Source organism: Typha angustifolia, chromosome 2, assembly GCF_048772165.1.
Source record: "Typha angustifolia cultivar Huaian chromosome 2, ASM4877216v1, whole genome shotgun sequence".
Classification (NCBI taxonomy): Eukaryota; Viridiplantae; Streptophyta; class Magnoliopsida; order Poales; family Typhaceae; genus Typha; species Typha angustifolia.
In genome coordinates this window covers 1639876-1657842 of record NC_133240.1, presented here as the reverse complement: position 1 = coordinate 1657842, position 17967 = coordinate 1639876, and the positions used below count along the sequence as shown (strand labels likewise).

The following is a 17967-nucleotide window of genomic DNA, read 5'->3' as shown; positions in this document are numbered from 1 at the left end:
TCAAATCATTATCTTTTCTCTCAATCTCTTGATCCCTCTCCACCTCCCCCTTCTTCTCATCCAAGTTGCAGACTACCACCGAGGCTTCCTTTCCCTTTCTTCCGACCCCTCTTATCCCTAAGGAACAAACCACTCTCTCCCTCCTTTTTTTCTCTTTGTATCGAACCCGTCTACCACAATTTCCCTAACCGCATTGTCACCATCACCCTAGCTAATCCATCATCACCACCATCATAGTTGCTAAGCTCATCCACAACCCCCATTCGAACTGGGACCATAACAATATCTTAGTTTTATCAATATTTATAAATATCAATAATGATCATATTTACACCACATAATTATCGACATTTTATAAATATTGGCAAAAGCTTAAAAAATATATAAGTGAGTTCATATTAGGTGTGGACAATAGTGAAATTTTTGTAAATGTTACTAGTTCTAAATAAAATGTCGTAGTAGCTTAGTTTTACCAACATTTTATAAATATTAGAATATTCTTAATGTAAATTCATTGGGTGGATATAAGTCAACTGAACCAAGATCCAGATCGCTATCCCGATTCGAAAAATGTAATTCTCCAAAAACTTCTAAAATTTTTCATTGCACACCTTCAGTTCCATTTATTTCTCTCAAATCTAGCAAACTAAATTCGACAATGAATTAAATGATATGAGTTTGGTGAAAAATAGTATGCGTGAGATTGTTGTAATACTATTTGGATTTCTTGATAGAAATAAAGAGAAGGATTATGTTATTAATATTCTCCTACTACTAAATACACTTCTTAAGCATGTTGTTTCCATCTTAAGTGCTCATAATACTTTGAAAGAATTCATCTAAGTACCACTCTACAATTAGGCTTATGTGGCTCAAACCATAATTATGATTCACTTCTATATTCTGCTAGTATGATTGTCTTTGAGTTCTTGTTAACTTGATGGCTTTAGAAAACTGTTAATTAAATCATAAATTCTCTTTTCTTTTCTTTTTGGTATGCAATGGGAAGTTCATAATGACAAATGTATGAAATTTTAGAAAAACATTTGGATTAATTGTTCTATTTGTGATCAGATATCCTCATTTGTTTAATGCAGTTTGGGATGAAGAGATAACTATATATGATTTGGCCTGAAAGAGGAGACTGGCGACTTAAATATAAAAGAATGTTATAAGAGAATCTTATATTAAAGGAACAACAGATGATTAATTTTGTGAATACCTAATGTACCTAAAGGGATAAGAGTAATGATCGAGTTAGATGGAGATGGGAAAGCAATAGTATCTTCACTGTTAAATCTCTCTATAGATTCCTTAATCATGGGGGTGTTATCTCTAAAAGCTTACCTTTAATTTTGAAAGTTGAAAATTCCTCTAAAAGTTAGAGCATTTTTGTAGTTGGCTTGCAATAATAGAATGTTGACTAGAGATAACCTACTTAAGAAAGACTGGACTGACAGCTCTACTTATATTTTTTATAAAAGAGATGATTCTGTGGATCACCTTTTCTTACTATGTAAATGTGGTGAAAAATTGCTACAGCAAATGATGAAGTATTGGGAAATTCAAAATAAGGTGAAATATGTGAAAGATTGGTTTCAAATGATCAATTTAAAAGTGGGGGGAGGGAGAGGAAAATTAGTTGTATAATTGGTTAACTGCAATAATGTGGATGGACTCTTTGGTTAGAAAGAAATAATAGAATTTTTAATAATTGTGCTACATCCGGGGAATCTTTCTCACATAATGTGACCTCCTTACTTTTCTATTAGGTATGGATTCAAGAAGAGGAGGTTGTAAAATAGGCTCGTTGACTGACGAATGCTTACTTACTAAACAAGGTGGTAGATTTGGAGAAAGATTGATGGTGCTGTTGTGGAGTTATCTTCTTGCTATTCCTTTTGCTACTTTGAAGCTGTTTAATTGATTTAGCTTTGCTTTGTGATACTTGTTTAGTTGGTTGTTAGTCTCGGTTGTATGTTTTGAGTAGCAGGTTTGCTACTTGTATGGTGTTAACTTGGTGATAATAGGGTTATTTTTGATAGGATGTATAGCTATTTTAGTTTACTCTGGTTGTGTTGTTAAAATGGCCTATAGGGTCAATATTTATTATATATTATATTCACTCTTTTTTGGGGACCGATTGTGTCACTAATTAAATTCCAATGGAAATAGAGGCTGCGGCTTGTTTGTCAAAAAGACTTTCATTTCTCTTTTGGGAAGCATTGAATCGATTACAAAAGAGAAAAAAAAGAAAATAGAAAAAAAAGAGATAAAAATGGAATCCTTTTAAAAAATTATTATTCCTCAATTTCTATCTTTTTTTGGAATTTACATCAAGTCACAAATTAATCGTATGCTCTGGACAAAAATTATTAGAATTTAATTTGAATTAATTTTAAGTATTAATTTATATAAATATTCATACATGAGGAGATTAACCGACCTAAAAAAACAAATAGAAGTCTTCTGTTTTCTTTATTACTCCTTTAAATGTGTTAGGAGTGTTTTAATTTTAACATTGACAATTTTGAAATATCTTAGAATTACTCTATTTTGTCACTTTGGATGGTTGCAGATTTTATCTGGTTATGTATGTGCGTATGCTCTAAGAATACTTTGTATTTTTCTTTAAAAATTTAATGAAATATATTTGTGAATTTATTGTTTATATGATTGTCGTTGTTATATGTATATAATTCTAGTGATATATAGTAGGAAGTAGTAATACTATGTTTGATTGCACTACATTGATGTGGTCCGGGTCCGATCCAACACATGGACATTAGACTTATTGCTTAAGTCACTTATTTAATTAAATATTTATTTAAGCATTTGGTTAAGTTAATTTCACTTATCTAGTGTTTTGATGGAGTTATATGTAGAGTCTATACAAAAAAGGGATTGATGGTTTGCTAGAATTTACTAATTAGTGCAAGCCTAACCCAATTAAGTTTTAATAATGTACACATACTAGCCAACCAAATTTTTAACAATGTTGGTGTAATCATTGATTACATGTAACTTATGATGCAAATATTCATGACAAATAATATAATGCATGCCCAAGTTAACCTGAGTGTAAGAGTTGATATCAAATAGATGGTAGATCTTATTCATGGTGCCAAAAGAAATGATGACTTCATTTCCACATTTAATTGAAACTCCACAACATCGGTGCAATACAAATTGGATACTTCATATGATTGCTAGTAGCAGCAGCAAAAGTCAACTCAATCTTCAAAACAAGTTTGTCTTGAAGTTATTAAACACTTCAAAAAATGCCACCTCTTCTCTTAAATCTAACTAATCACATTAATTTAAAACTAAACTTAGATTAACAAAAGATAATTTTGCCCCTCTATAAATTGTCTAAAATGATTCTAATGCTGTTATGGATATGATAGTACAAGAAAAGAAAACCTTATTATTGTAATCTATATTTATTCACCTTAACAACTATTTATTAGAAATATTTTATAAATATTCCATTAAAACTAATTATAATGATAATTCTGAAATAGTTAAAAGATTTCAGCTAGGATGACTACAATAATTCAAAAGTTTTTTGTAGCAATTATGCTGACAACTCTTTACTTTTCTTCTAAGATACCATCCTTGCTCAAAACTTATTCCTTCTTAAAAGTAAGACGATTGGAACTACTTAAGCTAGTTTTATCCCCTCCCAATCAAGCAGGAAGAGGATAAACTGAATGGCCTCTCATTGCACTTTTCAAAAGTAATACACATAGAATAACTTTAGAGCTACTCTATATCTTTAGAGGGCATATATAAATGGCAGTACATAGTCCCACTTAATATTTTTCATCTCCTTCAATCTAACCTCTAGAGAAAGAGAGAGAGAGAGAGAGATGGAAGGCATAGTTCTAAGTGCTGCAAAAGGCGCTGTGGGAACTCTTCTTGGGAAGCTAGGATCCCTCCTGACTCAAGAAGCTCAACTTCTTCAAGGTGTTCGAGACGAGATCCAATTCGTTAAAGACGAATTGGAGTGCATGAACGCCTTCCTCCAGAGCTATGAAAGGATGGAGGACCACAATGATCAAATCACAGTCTGGATGAAACAGGTGAGGGATATGGCGTACGACGCCGAGGACTGCATCGACGAATTCATACATCACATTGGCGAACCTTGCGGCCGCAGCTTCAAAGGCTTGCTAAGAAGAGGAACCCGCCTGCTAAGAACACTAAAAGCTCGCCGTCAGATTGCCGATTGCCGTCGACATCCAAAGCCTCAATGCCCGTGCTCTCCACATGAACAAGAGACGCTCAAGGTACGGCCAGTTAAAAGTTAGTACTAATAAAGGCACTACTAGCTTTGGTGCTACTTCCGGTGATCCGCAGTTTGTCCCTCGTCTACTTTCTCCTTATATCTTTGAACACGTGGGTATTGAAGGGCCCATTGGCGAGCTCGTCTCGTTGATGAAGGAGAATGTCCCTCAGCTCAAGCTCAAAGTGATCTTCATTGTTGGCTTCGGTGGCTTAGGAAAGACTACTCTTGCGTTGAAGGGGTATCAAAGCCCGGAGGCCAAGAGTGGACGCTTCGAATGCCGAGCTTTTGTTACGGTGTCACAGACATTCAAGATGAATAATCTTCTGATGGAAATACTAAGGCAAGTCAAGCCTGCTGAGAAAAGAATGGCAAATACGAGAGTCGAGCGACATAATCGAGAAGATCATCTAGATCTTAGAGGAATAAAAAGGTGGGGTCATCTAAGCATGGAAAGATGGGAACTTAAGCAACTCAAAAGAAAGCTAACGGATCACTTGAACGATAAGAGGTATTTGATAGTCTTGGATGATATATGGAATGTATCAACATGGAAAGATATTAGATCTGCATTGCCTGATAATAAAAAAAATACTAGAATTATTGTAACTACACGGAATGAAACTGTAGCTAACACCTGCAACCATTATGACCATGATTATATCTATAAAATGAAACCATTGTCTCAGCTGTCATCCAAGCAGTTGTTCTTCAAGAGAGTGTTTGGCTCTCTAATTAGGTGTCCTGCTGAATTAGAGGAACTATCAGATGCCATCTTGAAGAAATGCGGTGGTGTTCCTCTAGCCATTGTTAGCATTGGTGGCATTTTGGCTAGTAAGGATCCCAAGACAAAAGAAGAATGGGAGAAAGTGAATAATAGATTGAATTTCGAGTCGGAAACAAGTCTCACCCTCGAGAGAATGAGGAAAGTACTAACACTTAGTTGCAATGATTTGCCTTACCATCTCAAGGCATGCTTTCTTCACCTCTCTAATTTTCCCGGGAAATATGAAATTAATTGGTCGATGTTGCAGAGACGATGGGTGGTTGAAGGTTTTGTATGTGGACAGAGTGGATTGAGCGCCTCAGATGTCGCAGAGAGTTACTTTAATGAGTTCATTTGTAGGAGCATCATCCAACCTGTGAGAATTGGTCTCAGTGGCAAGGTGAGAAGTTTCAAGATTCATGACATGATGCTCCAGATTATTGTCTCTAAATCAATCGAGGAGAATTTCATATTTCTGCAAGGTGGAAACTACATGGCAATGCCCCTTGATAAGGTTCGTCGTTTATCCGTCCAAGGAGGGCTAAATCATAAACAAGCCTCGATCTCAGCTAGCACCATGACCTTATCTCATGTGCGTTCTCTAACCATGTTCGGGTCTGACGCATCACTTGTACTTACTTCTCTTGTTCCTCCGAGAGTGCTAAGGGTGTTGGATTTAACGAACTGTAGGGATCTTCAAAATTATCATCTAAAGAGTATTTGCAAGATTCTTCGGTTGAAGTACTTGAGCCTTCGGTGCACAAACATTGACGTGCTCCCAGAAGAAATTGGGAAGCTACAAGACTTAGAAACATTGGACATAAAGGATACATATATATCTAAGCTACCCACAGGGGTTGTCAAGCTCCAACAATTGAAGCATCTACTTTGCGGTTTCAGTAGCACTCCACGGTCGATGTTTAATCGTATGGTCTCTGTCTGTGCTCCTCAAGGGATTGGAAAAATGCCAAATCTGCAAAAACTATATAATGTAGAGTTCTCGAGCTCTACAGTGATGCAGGAGTTAGGCGAGCTGATGAATTTGAGAAAGCTAGGTATTAAGATAAATACAGAGGAAGGAATAGTCCCGACCCTTCACCACCTAAGCAGTTCTCTTAGTTCACTAACACTTTCAACAAAAGAGGCTGACATTTCACTTAACTTTTTGAATACTTTGTCCTCACCTCCACTACATATCCAGACCTTAAATCTGCAAGGCCATCTCTCTGTGTTGCCTAATTGGATTGTCTCACTTTGGAACGTCACTAAGATAACTCTGCAACATACTAGGTTACAAGCTGAAAATGATGCCCGAGTCTTAGAGGATCTACCTAGACTACAGTCTCTCTCACTGTTGGATTCATCATTCACTAGAGAAGGTCAGCTGTATGTCAAGCCAAATGGATTCCCAATGCTCAAGTTTCTACAACTCCGCTATTCCGAGATTTCTACGATAATTTTCAAGAAAGGGGCGGCACCTAAGTTGGAAAAATTCATTTGTATCGAGATTAGAATGAAGATCCGAGGCATTATACATCTCCCCAAAATCGAGGAAATTGGGGTTGGCAAAGATATGATGAATGCCGTGAGAAGAGTAGCTAGAACGAATCCAAACCATCTAAAAGTTACAGAGGCATCATAGAGTTCAACATGTTACCAACCAGTCTTAGTTGTTGTACCCGTCATGATTCTGTTTCCCTAAAACAATGCATGTAATGCATGCATGGACTTGCATGTTAATGTAAAGTATTGTAGTCAGTTGTATTAGTTCATTTTTTTTATGCATGAATCACAGATACTTTCCTTGTTCCTTGTCTCTTTGGAAGGCTTTTCACGTCTAATGGGTGTAAGTGAGTCATCAGTTGTAACAGTCTATAAAAATGGAGAAAAAAATGAATGCAAAGGCAAGAAATTTATCTCCAAGTAGCCATCGATAGTCTGGATTGTTAATAATTTGATTAATGAGCTTATATATTTAATAAAATGTATACAAGTCTGTCATTAATGTTAAGCCTATTTAAGTGATCTATAAGTTTAAATTTATTTTTGGGCTTTAGAAATATAATTACATTGATATGGTTCTAAATGTGTAGAAGCCCATGTCACAATTAATGGGCTTGTGACGATAAAGCTTAATGGGTTGTAATCCTTAAGGGATGTTTTAATAAAATATCAATTCAATTCCTATTCTCATTACGTGTGAAACTGAAAGGTGTGAAAAACTCATCCCTTAGAATTTCTCAACCATCTCCTTCATCTTCCTTCTTCCTTCTGGTATCAATGGCAATGTCTATCGATTCAGGTTAGTTTTTTATATTATTTGAATATCTTTAGAATTATATCTACATGATTTAACTGATCCTGTTTATTGGATTTATTGAAAGTTTTTCAATTAGTATCAGAGCGGTGTTGAATTATGTTTGATATAATTTTGAGAATTAAGATTGCCATTATTTTCTTCTTCTGAAATTTTGAAAATTACGGTTTATGATTCAGGATATATAAAAATAAATATTTTTTTTAAATTTTGGAAGACTAAAGCAATTGATTGGATCTGTTCATCCAATGGAGATATTTTTTGTTTTATATGGTTGTATGCAATTGGTAAAAGATTATATAAATCTTTTCATGTTTTAATGAATACTTTACTAAATTTTTAATCGGGATTCACATTCAGTATGGTCACGTGAATCCAATTTAGTGAATTCATGTTTCAAATTTTTTTTCTCACGGGCATGGATCACGGGATCGCTATGTGAGAAAAGTCGTTCCGCAGTCGCGTTATTTGTGATCGTCCGTTTCTTCGACTTCTGCTGCACCGGCGACTATAATTTAATTTACAGTGATTATTTAAGTTAATTCTTTCCATTATGGAAATTAAAGATTTTGTCCATAATTCTTTTGGATTTAAGGATTAACTCAAAATCATTTTAGAAAAATAATTCAAAATGGATTAGTTGAAACAATATGTTGCCAAAGTGACTGCTATTGTGTAGATTAGTCTGTTGTGAATAATTAATTAGTTATGTGTGTATGTAAATTCGTGAGGATATTAGTTGGCCCAAAGGATTAATATTTGGCCGAATTGTATATATAGATGTAGTGATAAACATGTGACGATTATGAGGTTTTTATGTAATTAGTAAATCTGTCCAAAGATAGAGTTATTAATTGACATGATTTATTATCAATGTTTAATCACTATGACAAGAATACCATTTACAATTAATATTACTGTCCAAAAGACTTGATATTAATGTTGTGCTAGGTATTTTTTATTTTTGGAATTAATTGTTTAACAATTGTGAGTTTTCTTTATTTTATGCAGCAAACTCAATATCTGTAAATGTTAACAACATCCCTGTACTTAATGGTATAAATTTTACGAAATGGAAAGAACACGTTATGATCGTGTTAGGCTGCATGGATCTTGACTATGCATTCAGGCATGATCGTCCTACAGATCTGAACAGTGAAAGCACTGCTGAGTAGAAAATTGTATTTGAGAAATAGGAGCGATCAAATCGCATGAGTCTTATGATCATGAAGCTGTCCATTCCGGAATCCATCAGAGGCTCAGTTCCTGAAGAGGAAAATGCCAAATCTTTTCTCAAATAGATAGCAGATCGATTCACTGCAAATGAAAAGGTCGAGACAAGCACTATTCTGACTAAGCTTGTCTCAATGCGGTATCGAGGAAAGGGAAGTATCCGTGAGTACATTATGGAGATGTCCAATCTCGTGATAAGACTTAAGACACTAAAGTTAGAGATGTCTGATGACATACTCATGCACTTAATCTTGATATCTCTTCCTACACAGTTCAATCAGTTTAAAATCAGTTATAACACACAAAAGGAAAAGTGGACTTTGAATGAACTTATAGCTCAGTGTGTGCAAGAGGAAGAGAGACTAAAGCATGAGACATCTGAGAGTGCTCATTTGGGATTCACCTCAGAGAACTTGAGCAAGAAAAGAAAGAGGACAAACAATAAAGATAAAAGTAAGAAAAATCCAGAAACAAAGAATTCATGTCATAAAGAGCAAAAGAAACAGAATCAAGAATTCAACTATTTTTTTTGCAAGAAAGCGGGTCATATGAAGAAAGATTGCCCCAAGTATGCCAAATGATGTGTAAAGAAAGGTAAGCTTCTCAAATTTGTCAGTTCAGAAATTAATTTAGCAATTGTGCCTAATGATACTTGGTGGTTGGATACTGGTGCTACCACTCACATAAGTGTTACTATGCAGGGTTGTCTCAGGAGCTGACATCCAACTGATGGTGAAAGATACATCTTTACAGAAAATGGCGAAAGGGCTGAAATAGAAGCTATATGTGTTTTTAGGCTTTGTTTAGGACCTAATGTATTTCTAGATTTGGAAAATACTTTTGTTGTACCGTCTTTTCGACGAAATTTGGTTTCTATTTCATGTTTGGACAAATTTGGTTAGACTTGTTTTGGTTGGTACAGGTTTTGGTTGGTACAGGTTCCTTGATTGATAAAATTTACATGTTAAACACCTTGACTTCTAATGACAACGAAATTATGCATACAAGTAACATAGATATAAAGCGAAAATTAACAAATAAAAATTCTTCTATGTTGTGGCATAGGCGCTTAGGGCATATATCAAAACAACGCCTAGAAAGGTTGATGTCATAAGGAATTCTTGAATCTCTTGATATGTCAGACTTTGATGTTTGCATAGAGTGTATTAAAGGGAAAACAACTGATAAACGAAATAAAGGTGTAAACATGTGCAATGACGTCTTAGTACTAATACATACAGATATATGTGGGCCATTTCCTAAAGCTTCATGGAATCGTCAAGCATACTTTATTACGATTATTCACACTATGGTTACTTGTACCTAATCTATGAGAAGTCACAATTCCCTAGACATGTTCAAGCTCTTCAAAGCTGAAGTTGAGAACCAACTAGGCAAGAAGATTAAAGCCGTGAAATCTGACCATGGTGGTGAATACTATGATAGATATGACGGATCAGGAGAACAATGTCCTGAGCCTTTTGCACAATACCTTGCTGAATGTGGTATTGTTCCTTAATATATTATGCCAGGAAAACCAAATCAAAATGGTGTAGCTGATCGACGAAATCGAATCTTAAAGGACATGGTAAGAAGCATGATGAGTCATTGTGGGGTGAGACAATAAAGACTGCACTTTACTTACTAAATAGAGTACCTAGTAAAGCAGTGACAAAAACCCCTTATGAGTTATGGACAGGCAAAAAGCCTAGTATTAGGCATTTACATATTTGGGGATGTTCAGCTAAGGCTAGGCCTTATAAGCCGAATGAAAGAAAATTGGACTCAAGAACTGTTAGCTGCTATTTTGTAGGTTATTCTGAAAGATCGAGAGGTTTCAAGTTCTATGACACCTCAAACAGGTCCTTTTTTGAAACGGGCAATGCCAAATTTATTGAGGATAGTGGGAGCATTAAAATAAGGAATATAGTCTTTAAAGAAAGTATCAACTTTCCTATTATAGACACTACTATTGCTATAGAAGGTGATCGGGTAACTATAACTGACACTGTCATTATAGCAAATCCAGATGATGTAGTGAACTTAGACATTATTGTGCTACCTTCAACCTAGTTGGGGGAAACATCCACTCAGGTTGAGGAATCACGTTCAGTGATAGTGGAAGCATTTCAACCATCTCAAATAGTAGTGCCTTTAGGGAGATCTACTAGAGAAAGGAGATCAACAATTTCTGATGATTATATTGTCTATCTCCAAGAACATGAGTTTGATACAGGATTGGAAGATGATCCTACATCTTTCAATCAAGTCAAATTATGTGCTAACTCTGAAAAGTGGATCGAAGCCATGAAAGAAGAGATGAAATCTATGGAATACAATGGCGTTTGGGACCTTATAGAATTGCCTGAAAGTACGAAACCGATTGGTTGCAAATGGGTTTTTAAAATTAAACGAGATTCAAAAGGCAACATCGAAAGGTATAAAGCACGTCTTGTTGCCAAAGGCTTCACTCAAAAGGAAGGCATTGATTACAAAGAAACTTTCTTACCTGTTTCAATGAAAGATTCTTTTAGAGTAATCATGGCACTTGTGGCTCATTATGACTTAGAGCTACATCAAATGGACGTAAAGACTACGTTTCTCAATGGAGACAATTTATATGGTGCAACTAGAGAACGTTGAATCTAAGGATTCAAAGCACGTAGTATATAAACTAAAGAAGTCCATTTATGGTTTAAAGTAGGCATCCGGTCAGTGGTACCGAAAATTTGATCAAGTGATTACTTCTTTCGGTTTTTAGGAGAACACTGTTGATCAATGTATATATCTCAAGTTTAGTGGGAGAAAGTTTATTATCCTAGTGCTTTATGTAGATGACATACTACTGGCAAGCAGTGATAAATGCTTATTGCATGACACCAAGAAATTTCTATTTGGTCACTTTGATATGAAGGATTTTGGTGATGCATCTTTTGCGTTGGGTATACAGATCTATCGTGATCGTTCAAGGTGTATACTTGGGTTATCACAAAAGGCTATATTCAAAAGGTGCTTAGTAGGTATGACATGCAAAACTGTGCACTTGGGGATACACCAGTTGCAAAGGGTGATAAATTTAGTTTACAACAATGCCCTAAAATTGAACTTGAGATAAAGAAAATAGAGAAATTCTTTTATGCTTCTGTTATAGGGAGTCTCATGTATGCTCAAGTATGTACGCGTCCGGATATAGCGCACATAATAGGGATATTGAGTAGATATCTGAGTAACCTTGGATTGGATTACTAGAAATCAGCAAAACGGGTTATGCGGTATTTGCAAAGAACGAAAGATTTTATGCTCACATATAGGAGATCTGATCATTTGGAGGTTGTTGGTTATTGGACTCTAACTTTGCTGGGTGCTTGGATAGCAGAAAATCTACTTCAGACTATGTTTCTATGCTAGCAGGAGGAGCTATTTCTTGAAAAAGTGTCAAACAAACACTTATAGCCACTTCTACTATGGAAGCAGAATTTATAACTTGCTATAAAGCATCCAACCATGGAATATGGCTGCGAAATTTTATCACTAGGCTGCAAATTGTTGATGGTATTGAAAAACCATTGAGGATCAATTGTGATAATAAAGCTGCTAAGTTATATTCCAAGAACAATCGTAGCTCGTCAAAGTCTAAACACATTGACATCAAGTTCTTAGATGTGAAAGAATGTGTTCGGAGTCTTCAGGTGTCAATTGAGCATATTAGCACAAACTTTATGATAGCTCACTCACGAAGGGTTTGCCACCCAAAGTGTTTCATGAGCATGTAGGTCGTATGTGAGTTCTCTTTTTGGACGATATTCCAAATTAGTGGGAGATTGTATTGCTTTTATGTTTGGATTATTTGACACATATCGAACATTAATATAGTTTTTGTTTATTGTATAGACTAAGGTTTAAGAATAATTTATATGTTCGTCTTGACAACTATGATTAAAAATCATGATTTACTATTGTTTGCATATAGTGCTTGTAAATATGATCGTTAGACCTTTTGGGTCATAAAGAGGATCAGTTGGAAATAGGCATGCAGAGATCATTTTTATGTAATTTCCATGCTACACATCCATATTTGATCTATGTCATTAATTACATTAGTATTGTGATTATTGATTTGGACTTGTTACAAATATAGTAGCAAAGACCACTTTAGTCCTATACTTGTTCAGTTAATGGACCAGATTGGTTCAAAGGATATTTCTATAATTGAATGGCATTTTTTGAGCTCAATACAGTTTTTTTTACCATGTGCATTATCCAGTAATATATGTAACCTAAGTAGGAGATTATTAATAATTTGATTAATGGGCTCATATGTTTAATAAAATGTATATGGGTCTGCCATTAATGTTAAGCCCACTTAAGTGATCTATAAGTTTAAATTTATTTTTGGGCTTTAGAAATATAATTACGTTGATATGGTTCTAAATGTGTAGAAACTCATGTCACAATTAATAGGCTTGTGACGATAAAGCTTATTGGGTTGTGATCCCTAAGGGAGGTTTTAATAAAATATCGATTCAGTTCCTATTCCAATTACGTGTGAAACTAAAAGGTGTGAAAAACTCATCCCTTAGAATTTCTCAACCATCTCCTTCATCTTCCTTCTTCCTTTTGGTATTAATGGCAATGTCTATCGATTCAGATTAGTTTTTTATATTATTTGAATATTTCTAGAATTATATCTACATGATTCAACTGATCCTGTTTATTGGATTTATTGAAAGTCTTTCATGGATGGGATCTCTTTAACAATCATATTATCTCCCTATCATCCTCCATTGATTGACCAAAGTAGAACTCGAAACCATTCCACCCTTGCAACGCCCTTTTTCTCGATCACAAATCTTGATCGTAACATAACCACAGTATTGGTAAACATGTGCTAGATAAATCTAATTAATGTTGTATATTTATTTTTCTTGCTGCCACTGTGCTTGAATTTCAATTTCACCATGGATGCTATCTCAAAACCTTGCTATTTGCTTCATAAAATTATAGACTATATAGATAATCGGATTTACATAATATTGTATGAAAAATTATTTGCTTCTACAGACAAAATTTAAAATTCAAATTAGAACTTAGTTGTAAGAGTTGGATTTAGGAGATTTGATTGAGGACGGTGAGAACTGTGATACTATTGTCTTTAAGATGTTGATGTATAAATTTCTGGTGAATCTAGGTTGTCAAAATAACTAGTGGCTCAAGCTCAAGCTGTGGCTTAGCTCAACCTCAATCCAAAATTATCTTAATAAACTCAAAAAATATTATTTATTAATACATATATATATATATACACACACACTACAATTTGCTGAATTTTTGGAAATCTAAAATTTAAATATATTTACAAATTTTCATAAAACTGAAAATTCAAACATAGAATCAAATTATTTGCATATCAAAATTCCATAAGATTGGACTTCGTGGATTTCTTCACTCGGACTTGATTGATTTTCTTTTGATTCAGTAGATTTTAATTTATTTTAATTTTTTATTGAGGTTTTCATTTTCTTTAGACTAGTTTATATTTTTAGTGTTTTTTATTTATTATTTTAAAAAAATTAAATAAAAATAGCAAAAATACTTTGAGATGAAAACTCACCTTTTTGAGTTACATTGATTGTCTATCTATTTTATCACCGTACCTTAATCTCACCTTAGAGATTATCATGTTTTATATTGCAATTGAAAAAACATGACCTAGAAGGGTTAGGAAAAGAAGTGATTTTGGGGCGGAGCAGATTTTGAAGCAATTTTGGGGCGATTTGTGTTAGTGTTGTGATCTAGAAGCCAATCATTTGATGATTGTATTCTAATTTTTGTTCAAGTAATTGAATGATCAATAGATCATTTTGTACTTTGAGTATTTTATTATTTATGGATTATTTGAGTTGCGGACTTAAATTGCAGAACTTTATAGTTGAAATTAGTAAATACTCTAAATAGTCCCTAATCTTGGTAATTAGTATGGAACACTAATTGGCTATTAAAAGATTTGTATGTTGATTAAATGATGATTATGTTCTACAAACCATGTGATAAAGAGTTATCAATTTAATCACATAAATACTTGTTTGAAACAGGGTATTGGACTGACCTTAAAATGAGACATTATATAGATTGTGTTTGTGTCATTAATGTTTCTTTTGTGTCTTAGAATTTTATAGTATGAAATGATTATTTTTCCTACATAAGAAATATGTATCTATAGGTATTATTATCCAACGTTGACCGCAATAGGTAGCTATACAAATAATGTCTCAATATGTATATCTTATGCAGAGGAAAAATATTTATCAAGATTACTGATGTCTCTCATATTTTAATATGAGTGATGATATCCCTTGGCCCCTTTAATGAAGTAATGATGTATGCATGTAATTATAATTAAGGAGTTAATCATAATTTACAGATTACTTTGAATGAAAGAATAAATTCGTAAGGATGGCACACTCCTACTTTGAATTTATTCATGATATCATGAGACATGAGAATTGACACAGACAAATGTTGCTTAAGGATTGTAACTGTATGATACATATTATGTGTCATTTAGGTAATTATAATGTATAATTTTAGATACCTCTTATAATATATAGAATTAGAAAGGAGTTTTAACTCTATTGCCAACATGACATAGATCGAATTGGGTCGCACAAAAAGAAATTTATTAGAAAGTACTTATTTAAGCATATCGTATGTTGATGCAAATTAGATAATTAAATTAATTATATATAATACTTATAATTTATTTAATCTACCACATAATGCTAGAATAAATGTCATGAGATGACAACCTTGATCCTAAAAAATTTCATTTGATATGGATGACATATCATATAAATTTGCATTTCAACGAAAGCATGAGACACAATTATTTGATATAATTATATGGCTATTGGGCTGAAATTTAAAATGCATAAATTAATTAATTAGAGCATAAATTAAGGCTCAATGGCAAAATGGTAATTAGGAGGAGCTCCTATCAAGAAAAGAATAAAAAGAAAATTCTAAGTTCTATTTTTTTTTTTGGCCTCAAAAGAATATTCCAAAAGTTAGGGAATATCCAATCAGATCATGCAAATTTAAATGACTAATTAGCTCTTTGTTATTTCATTTGAATAACTAATTGCATGAGGGAAAATTAGACATTTTAAACAATCCAATTAGCCCTAATTTATGCTTTAAATAGAGGTGAACTTTTTAGAAACTCTTCTTCTTCCCTTTTGGCCAAAATTTACCATATTTGGCTACCACTAATTTCGACGGTGTTTGAGCCAAAATAGTATACTACCTTTTTCTCATGTGTTGAGATCAAAACTCGACATAAATTTGAAATTGTTCAAGTGTGTGTGGAAGCATAAGATTGAGGATTAATTAATTAAGTATTCTCTAGCAAGAAGAAAGAGTAATTTTTAATTAATATCTTGGTGGATACTAAGTCATGCATCTAATTTGGTACAAAAGACGGTGCTTGGCCGATTATCAGCACCACCATTGGCAAAGGAGGTGAAGGAATTTAAATTTTACATCTCAAAGATCTTCTTTCTTGTTTAGAGATAAGAACATATGTATAAGATTTTATTTATTTATTTTGGTTTGAAATTAGTTGCATGTGTAGATCCTTTTGGAGTGAAATTTTTAAATTTTGTCCAATTAAAAACCATAAAAACTTTTAATTTGTTCTCCCTCATGTTTCTCAATAGCCTAAGGAGAGGATGCCTCCTTGAGGCCCCATCCAACTTCCAATTCTTCTCCTTCCCGTTGTGCCTTATGGTAGTTCCTCCCCTCCAGCTCCTAAGCTGGATGTTTCTATTCTTTTGAAATCTATCCCCGTTGAACTAGTTCAAGCGTTTATCTCTATTCCTACCCTTGATATTGGGTAACCAAGCATGACTTCTCCTTCATCGATAACTCATCTATTAGTACTCCCAATCTCGCTCGGTCCTAGGTCTGTGTGGCTAAGGGCACGTTGACTAGAGTCGCTAGTATTATCTCTGAGGAGCAGCTAACCAAGTTTAAGGCTTCCACCACCAATGTTCTCATTATTGACCATGTAATCCTCCACGAGAGTAGAGCGAAATAGAAAAATGCCTTGTCTCATAAGTTCCTAGGCCAAGCTCCTCCTTTGCACATTATTAGGTCTAAATTAATTCATCAATGGGGGTTGGCTAGCCTTATCACCATCATTGATAAATTGATAGAATTTTAAATCCAATTCAACAATGAGGAGGACATGATCACTATCCTCCCTCAAGGCCTATGGCTAGTCAAAGGGTTCTTCATCAACCTCACTAAATAGAAACCTGACTACATACCTTTGGAGGAACATTTCTCCAAAGCTCCTTTGTGGGCTTGGTTTATGGATTTCTCAAAAGAGTACTAGAAATTTCACATCCTTATAAATGTGGCGACCTAGTTAGTAGACCTTTAAGAATTGATGATACTATCATGCTGATAAGTAGAGGCTGCTATGCTAGGATTTGTGTGGAACTCAACCTAACCAAACCTATTAAACACAGCTTCCTACTTGGACCTAGCTAAACCTATTAAGTGGTTGCCTATGAAAATATACCATATGTTTGTTTTACTTGTGGGACAGAGAATTTTGGATTGTCCCTCGAGGAAAGCTCAAGCCCAAGAGAAGGCTGCCTTGCTGGAGGAGGCTTTGCCGGTTGTGAGTTGTGTGCCCATGGACACCTTTGACTCTTCTTCTATGTCTAAAAGTTCTAGCCAAGCGCTACTCAGTTCCTTTAAGCATATGTTAGACCCGTGGCCTTACCGGATTACCTCATTACAACTATATGTGCGATGGATGAGGACCAAGCCTATGGACCTTGGGTTCTTATCAATCAATGCTCGGCCAACGGCTCTAGGGTACTGCGAAGGTCGAGCCAGGATCAATGGTGCTCGGGGTTGTGACAACTGCTCAGTTGGGACTACTTGTAGGCTTGGGATCTAGTCGAGTCTAACTTGGGTTTGGACTCATCCTGATTGGACCCTAGCCAACGGGGTATAACTAAGTTAGGTTCAACAAACAAGTGTCAATCTGAATTCCAACACTGCCTCCTCGAGCCGTAAGGATAGGATTGCTATCCCTTTGAGCCATACCTTCCATGCTCACTTGTTAGGAAAAAGTGGCCAGCTGGCCTATAGTGTCACTCGAGATTTGAGCGGAATCTGAAGATGCAAGGATCTAAAAATATACTCTCCTATCAACACGTGGCACGATCTCTGGTGCTCATAAAAATAACTAAATTAATGACAGTTGGGGGATTCCAAATAGCTTACTCTAAACTATTGGATTAGATGGTTTAGAAAACTGACTTAGGTCTTAACCATCAGGGGGCTGGC

At 34.7% G+C, this 17967-nt stretch overlaps 1 pseudogene; it reads left to right on the top strand.

Moving 5' to 3' along the window:
• The first annotated feature begins 3872 nt into the window (after positions 1 to 3872).
• On the top strand, positions 3873 to 6696 carry LOC140772899 (disease resistance protein Pik-2-like; annotated as a pseudogene).
• The last annotated feature ends 11271 nt before the right edge of the window (positions 6697 to 17967 follow it).